Source organism: Bombyx mandarina, chromosome 22 (genome assembly GCF_030267445.1).
Source record: "Bombyx mandarina strain Sakado chromosome 22, ASM3026744v2".
Lineage (NCBI taxonomy): Eukaryota > Metazoa > Arthropoda > Insecta > Lepidoptera > Bombycidae > Bombyx > Bombyx mandarina.
Window position 1 is genome coordinate 15,738,586 of NC_143228.1, and position 8,099 is coordinate 15,746,684.

At 41.6% G+C, this 8,099-nt stretch overlaps 1 long non-coding RNA gene across 2 annotated transcripts; it reads right to left on the reverse strand.

Annotated features, from left to right (window-relative positions):
• Positions 1-345: 345 nt before the first annotated feature.
• On the reverse strand, positions 346-4,092 carry LOC149500393 (uncharacterized). Of its 2 annotated transcripts, none has more exons than XR_016324973.1 (2): positions 3,087-4,092; positions 346-2,916 (listed from the first exon to the last, which is right to left on the reverse strand). It is a non-coding gene; the product is annotated as an uncharacterized LOC149500393 (long non-coding RNA). The 2 variants fall into 2 exon arrangements; XR_016324974.1 differs by having other exon boundaries at positions 3,022-4,092.
• Between the last annotated feature and the right edge of the window lie 4,007 nt (positions 4,093-8,099).

The window sequence follows — 8,099 nt, forward strand, 5'->3', positions numbered from 1 at the left end:
ATGAATCAGAAGGTTGCGTGTTCACATCTCGTCGCAGGTCACCAGTTGTAGAGATATACGACAAAGGGAAGATCTTGCACCGAGCGGGTGATATTGCTCGGTAGACCGACGGTCCGAATGTTGTTGTTCGGAACTTGTATAATATATGCGCTTTATCTTGAAAATGTCGTAAGCGAGATTCAGGCATCTGTCAATTATCTTGCGTTGTATGATGGCTATCCGCCACATTAAATAATTAATAATAAATATTTAACGTTAATAATTTAATAATATTTAGTATAAATTATATTTGTAAGCTTGAGGGTAGATATTATCTTGTTGAACACCAAGTAAAACGAAGTCACCTTTGGTTTCTGATTTAATCAACAATATGTTAACTTGACAATTCACTTTAACACTTGTCCAACTTTAACCAGTACGTACAACAGTCACTGAATCACACAACGTAACAACGATATAGTAAGTGCACCGGGCAAACGCAGTCGAACGAATGTTCATTTCAAGGCACGTTCCGCCTTTTTATACTAGCCGGCGCAGCTGGCTTATGAGTCACTTCTGTTGCAGCTGTTGTTTACGAGTGGAACGACACGGCCGGCGCGCCTCGCTTGTGTGAGTGCAATAGCACGTGCTGTATAACATAAATATCGTTAACGCCGTCACGGCCATACTGACGTGCGCTCGTCCTCGTGCGCGCATTCTTATGGTATGTCTGTGAACAACAAACGTGTTCGTTCATCCTGACATTAACGGATGCAACTTAAAACGTGGTCTATGATATTAACAATCTAGTACGGTTCGGTTCGCATAATTCTTCAGAAAATCCTATACTGGCTATAAATAACCTTCAGACTGCTTACATACCTGGGCCAGTTCATTTAAAACTCTTCAGGTATGTAAGTATGTCCCTTTTAACTTAGACCGGAATTGTTATCCCTTCAGTTTTTCGAACTGGACCGGATAATGCTAGACCGAATCGCAATCCCTGTAGCTAATTGTTGTGGCTAATCTGGATGAAAATCCCTATAGCCAAGCCATTGGACCGGACAGACCCTTCAATGACTTCACACCTTTTTTTTTTTTTTTTTTTCCTCTTTTTTTTTTTGCTAGTCCGGATTAACATCTCTCTAGCCACATACAATTCTCTTTTTTTTTTTTTTTTTTAATCTGCGTGTACGGTAGCGTTTGTTAAAACATTTCTTAAACCAGAACATTTATACGGAATTTCTTCAGAAATAGTGCGAGACCGACCATCGTTTTCTACATTTCCAACACCTGCACCTGAGGTGCCTGAGCTTACAGACATTGTATCACTACCCACAGACTATGTTTGCTGTATCGCTATTTGCGGACAAAAATGTCGCTTCTATTGTCAGTGATAGAGTCGTCATCATTAAGATCAGTTTCACGAACAAGATTAATTAACCCATCTGTGTACGCCGTCACGTCATCGTCACTATAATTTTCAGAAATTTCTAGTAGGCCTGACGGGCCTCGAGGTACTTCGCGTAAGTTTTCATGGGGAACTTTGTACACTAGAACCATTTACATATCTCAACTTATACCTATCGTTTTCCAAAACTGCAGATGATTGAAAGATTACTGGTGGCCCGGAGGCCTTTCCTGCTTCACCAGGACGGGTGGGCGAGCAAAGGCTCAGCCAAGAGGGGTGGGATTTGCTAACAACTGCCCGAGCGCCTCCGCAGGAGACCTAACAACTCAAGAGCAATTGCTTCGCGAATGAATCTACTACCGGATCGGAATCGCGACCCACTGAGAAGATCCGGCGAGAAACTCAGTGGGCTGATGCATGGGTTAGGTTGCACGTCGACCTCTTTGTCGAGTTCGACGAGTACGATTACTGGGGTTCCTCAGCCTGCTCCTAGTGTTAGAGCTGAAGGTATCTAATGCAAGAGTTATTGGATCTGATGGATCCGTAAGGACGTGTCTAGGGTGACTACGGTGATTTGTTCATGAAACCGCTTACCATTGAATAAATTACTATGGCTTTGTTTTATAAGACTACAGTCTGACCCTGAATGGAACATAAAGGGGGAGCCAAAACCACTTATCTGTAACACACTGAAGCTCTGGAACACACGTTGACGTCTCTGGTTGGACCTGCCACAGCACCTGGAGCAGTGTCGTTTTTCTTCTTGTAGCGCATGGAACACCCAGAAGCTACATGGCTCGCATCACCGCACACGTAACAGCCGACTTGCAGGCGAGAGCCGGGCGCCCACGGATGAGGAGGTTGTTCAGGTTTTGCAGGCTGTATTTTTGTGAGGCAAGTAGCAGCTCGAGCCTTAAGCGAATGTGTGAGAGTCAAAATTAAATCGACACCATCCAATACTTCAACTACTTTAAACGGCCCTTTAAACTTCGTATCTAATTTAGTTTGATTATGCTCTTCGTATTAATGTGTGGACGAGCTCACAGCCCACCTTGTGTTAAGTGGTTACTGGAACCCATAGACATCCACAGCGTAAACGCACCACACACCTTGAGATAGAAGTTCTAAGGTCTCAGTATAGTTACAACCGCTGCCCCACCCTTCAAACCGAAAAACACCACTGCTTCACGGCAGAAATAGGCAGGGTGATGGTACCCGTGCGGTCGATGGCACTATACGGAGCACCCGTCTGGTGCCACGTCCTTACCCACGAGAACGTCGCCGCGCTGCGACGCCGGCAGCGCGCGATCGCAGTTATTCAATGATACCTCACAGTCTCCTACGAGGCGGCGCGCCCTAGCGCAAGTGCAGCCGTAGCGCGGGGGCTCCAATATCGGCAGTCCGTGCTGGAGGCGTGGTCTCGTCGTTTGGCGGACCCGTCAGCCGGCCTCCGTACCGTCGAGGCGATCTGCCCGGTTCTCGCGGACTGGGTGGGCCGCGACCGCGGAAGTCTCACCTCCGGCTACCTGTGCAGACTCACAAGACATTTTACCACCATGCAAACTTCTTACCGCAACAAATCTTACCAGCCACCACGCAAACTATAATTTTACGGGTTCCACCTCTCTTACACGATGTTACTCCCACACTGAGGAAGCCAACCGCGAACACATGTCAAGCACGCACAAGCACGCACTTCACCGGAAAAACCTGCATCCGCCAGCGGAACCCGAACACCGCCGCATCGCCAGACACGAACGCACCGGACGTCTTATCTTACAGGTCACGACGACTTCAGATGTGTCAATTTTTCTTCCCCACGGAAACTTGCTTGCTTTCTTGTTTGCTTGCTTGCTGGAGCCCGAAGTCATCGAACGTGTAGTGTTATTGGTATTGAATCGAGTAGATTCTAAAATTTCAGCGACAATTCACAGTCTCATGTCCTGGTTTACTGTACTAGTGCCATGTAACTCTAGCAGTAGTCATTGGCTTAAAAACGATTCGTGTCGGAACTACCCACTCGTCATGACAGATCCATTATTGCGATCGAAGTTTCACTTGAGATTTGCACTTGCCTTAATTTCTTGCAATAGCTTGTTACGTGTTGTATTTCCGTTAGTAAATGCCATGTGATGAAGTCGACAGTCAAACTGGGCAACATGAGCCAGAACGTAAGATGTGACGATTTCTTCGTGGCTCAGATCTTCCATCGAGGTAACAGAGACGTTATTACACGACTTACGTATGCTGCATTCACGCTCTTGTGGCGTACCACTACTAGTATTCTGATCTGCATCATGTTTTTTTTGCTGTACTTCGAACATGTTCAAACACGTCACGCCAGTGAGAGTAGAGTCCTGATCTCACTTCTGATGTAAGCTTGAGGGTAGATATTATCTTGTTGAACACCAAGTAAAACGAAGTCACCTTTGGTTTCTGATTTAATCAACAATATGTTAACTTGACAATTCACTTTAACACTTGTCCAACTTTAACCAGTACGTACAACAGTCACTGAATCACACAACGTAACAACGATATAGTAAGTGCACCGGGCAAACGCAGTCGAACGAATGTTCATTTCAAGGCACGTTCCGCCTTTTTATACTAGCCGGCGCAGCTGGCTTATGAGTCACTTCTGTTGCAGCTGTTGTTTACGAGTGGAACGACACGGCCGGCGCGCCTCGCTTGTGTGAGTGCAATAGCACGTGCTGTATAACATAAATATCGTTAACGCCGTCATATTCAATAATAATTTTGTCATTTATATTACTAAATAATACATACGGATAGTTAACCTCAATTGTATTGGAGCACTTGTGGGCAACTTCATTTCTGTTAATTTTGTGTCACGGTGCGCGAGCATCGTAAAATTTCACTCTCATCAATTTTTCATAACGCGCCTAAAGAAGTATAACTTCAAAAGATTTGATGAATTATAATATCGAAAGAAACAGGGTATTTCTTTATTGATTTATATTTATTTACATAAAACGGTGAACTCGTTGTATTTCTAAAGCCAACAGTAAAGTATGTCTCTCAATGAGATCAATGTCAACGTCGATAAGCTATCAATGTACAAAAAATTTACAAGAAATATTTCAGTTCAATTCTAAATTGTTGCTTGTCTAAATTTGAATTTTTAAAACATGCTTCCCAGCTTTCTGAGTTACACTCGACATGGGTATATATAATTTTTTTAAACGTAATAAGAATTACTTTTCTCTGAAATCAATTAATTTTATTCCGTATCGCAAATTCCCATAAAAATGGATATAAAAACGGTATATTTAACTTCTGTTATCTGGCAACCCTGTACAGTACTACAATAAAATCAAAACGTCATACGTCACCTTTACAAAGGACAACGGATAAAAAAGGGTTTTTTATCACTGATTCATGGCAACATTAAACCGCCGTAAAAATCATAGATTGGGACGTTATTCTTTTATGTAAATTGTCTCAGTTTATTGTCCAGTAATGTCGTGCTTTTACGCGATATTTATACAGAAGATTACAACCAACTTGAATTATGGAATATTGAAGAAGGGTGTGACCTGAATATATATTTTTTCCGAAAATGATAATTGTTAAAAGAGCATTATATATGTTTATTTCGTAGTTCAAGACATTCCTGTCAATTCCGAAGTTACTCCTTCGAGTCTAGTCTCACGTAAAGGCATTTAAAGATCAGCAATTGGCTACAGTTCGTTACCGTCTATTGATAGGGTTGCTGGAAAAAAAAAGGCCCGTATTTTTTTTAATTGTGTAGTAAGAATGAAAAGCTCACAGTCCATCTAATATTTAGTGGTAAGCGTAGCACATGGACATCATGGCCCGAATACTGTCTTACCCTGCTTTAGATCTAGAACCGAAGTCACAATAATATTGTATAATTAATCCCACCTTTCGAGCTGGAGTGATTCCATCGGATCCTATGATTCAGTAAATTGATTTAATATATAGAAAACGCTGCTGTCTGTTCTCCGCAATATCTCGTAGTCACATTTAACGAGACTCACGGAGAGAGTACGGATTAGGTTATTCTAGGCTAACATTTCAAAGTCAGCTGTAGTTTTAGAGGTATGGATAAGCCCCCCTTGCATTAATAGTGAGGGATAAGGTTATACGCGTGTTGTTCTAATAAAACACTTACTTAATACATTTCCACGAATCATTTCAAAGAAGAAAGAACAGCGTCGTGTAAAATAAAGTTGTAAAATTTGAATTTGTGTCATTAATGATGGTAGAGCGTCTTATGAGCTGACCCCGGTAGGTACCAACACTCGGCCTGTTCCTGCAGCGAGGCAGTAATGCTATCCGGTTCCAGTGGTTACAGGTTGTCAGAAATTCTGTGCTGGTAGATAGCGTGGTACGGGTAAAGAAGAAGATAATGAGGCCATATCAAACAATTTCCAAGAGCACGCACCATGGAATTTACGGTATAAAGACGTAGTCTCTCTTAAGGTTCCAAACGAGCTCCAAAGCTTCCTTCATCTTTACTTCTTCGATTGTAAATCGAAGACACCTCACTAGCAAACCTTGTCACTTCCCATGATGTCACTAGCACTTGAGATGACAAGAAATTGACGTTCTTATCTAACGCCTTCTCAAACAACAAACTTGAAAATGCACAACATTTATTATTATTATTTTTTTATTGCTTAGATGGATGGACGAGCTCACAGCCCAACTGATGCTAAGTGGTTACTGGAGCCCATTGACATCTACAATGTAAGTGCGCCACCCACCTTGAGATATAAGTTCTAAGGTCTCAGTATAGTTACAACGGCTACCCCACCCTTCAAACCGAAACGCATTACTGCTTCACAGTAGAAATAGACGAGGTGGTGGTACCTACCCGTGCGGACTCACAAGAGGTCCTACCACCTATCTAATGCCTTCTCAAGCAAAAAAATCCTCAAAATGCACATCATTATCTTAAAATGACCGGGATTCTTTATCACATAGCCACCCTACTCACGGAAAAGTTCTGTGCGACTCCGTGACTCCTCAAATTGCCTGTACGTGTGCTCACTCACTTGTGCCCCGGCGACGCATTACTTGATATACACTTTTGTTAATCTGCCCACGTCGGTCGGCTAATTCAACCTTTAATCCCCGACTTGTAATAAAGCAACTAGATCTGAACTTCAACAATTTGAAGTTGGATATTGTTTTGTAACGATTTCAAAGTTCACGTAGATTAGGACTGCCAAAGTTACTTATTTTCTTTTAATAATATTTTTGAAGTTATACTTCTTTAGGCGCGTTATGAAAAATTGATGAGAGTGAAATTTTACGATGCGCGCGTACCGTGACACAAAATTAACAGAATGAAGTTGCCCACTAAATCGCTCATTACAATACGACCGACGTAACTTGGCGAGTTTGAATATAGCCGCAGGTCAGCTTTCCGAACCGTACCGAGAATTACCGAATTTATATGATGTCAAGAAAAGGAATGTCCAATATGCGTGTTTGAGGATGTTGTTTAATCGTTTTTTTTTTCAAATTGATTAAACTTTAAATTAAAAAAAAAGGAATAAATTTAATAACAATAAAGTATAACTTCTTACGCGCGTACATAAGTACACGCACCCTTTTTTTTAACTTATTAAATTGAAAAGTATTGGGCCATCAACTCTCCTGGGGAATGCTCTAGATCTACCACTAACAAAACAGAATAGGAATTAGTTGGTTATATAAAATAAACAAATCAAAACGCATTAAAATTCGATTGGTACCCTTACCTTTATCAATAAAGAACTTTTAGTTCATATATTAGACTTCAACGTGGACTTAATTTGAGATCCTTGTTTAGGTGTTAATGACATACAACAGCATTCACCTATAAGCAGCGTACTCTGTTTTCGATGTAATAAGCTTGATGTCACCACGACCCACCTACTTCCTCATACTACTTACACATTAGCCTTCTGTACCTTTATCTTACGTTACCTTTATCTTTACTTTGTCTTATCTTTTCACCCACCTTTTTACTTTCCTCTCTAATTCCTATTTAGAGTACTCAAGTACCGCAGTGTTGTATGAACTCTCACAAGAAGTCAATTTTAAACAGTACCCAGACGACATTCGTGGTAAAATCTGTATGATTCGTTAATTTATTTATTTATTTCTTAGATGGTTCACAGCCCACCTGGTGTTAAGTGGAGCCCATAGACATCTACGACGTAAATGCGCCACCCACCTTGAGACATAAGTTCTAAGGTCTCTATTATAGTTACAACGGCTGCCCTACCCTTCAAACTGAAACGCATTACTGCTTCACGGCAGAAATAGGCAGGGCGGTGGTACCTACCCGCGCGGACTCACAAGAGGTCCTACCACCAGTTTTGATATTAGGTCAGATACAAAATTCTCAGATATAAGTGTACCAAACTTTGAAATCAAACGAATATAATAATTTCCCTGAAATGAAAATGGCGCGTAATTTTCATCGACAATATTCGGTTTACAGATAGCACCCCGGTAACACGGTATAACTCGAGTACAACACCTACACTGAACACATTTCAGGATTACAAGGGATTTACTCGCAAATGGATCGCTTACCTGTTTCCCCTTGTTTGGCAACACTCGGATCTTCTGTAGATTGGTGCTGAATGCAAAAGGATTAATGCGCTAAATAAGATATGTGACGGATTTGATCTATAGGAATTGTTGCGGTTAGTGTTACCTGGAATAA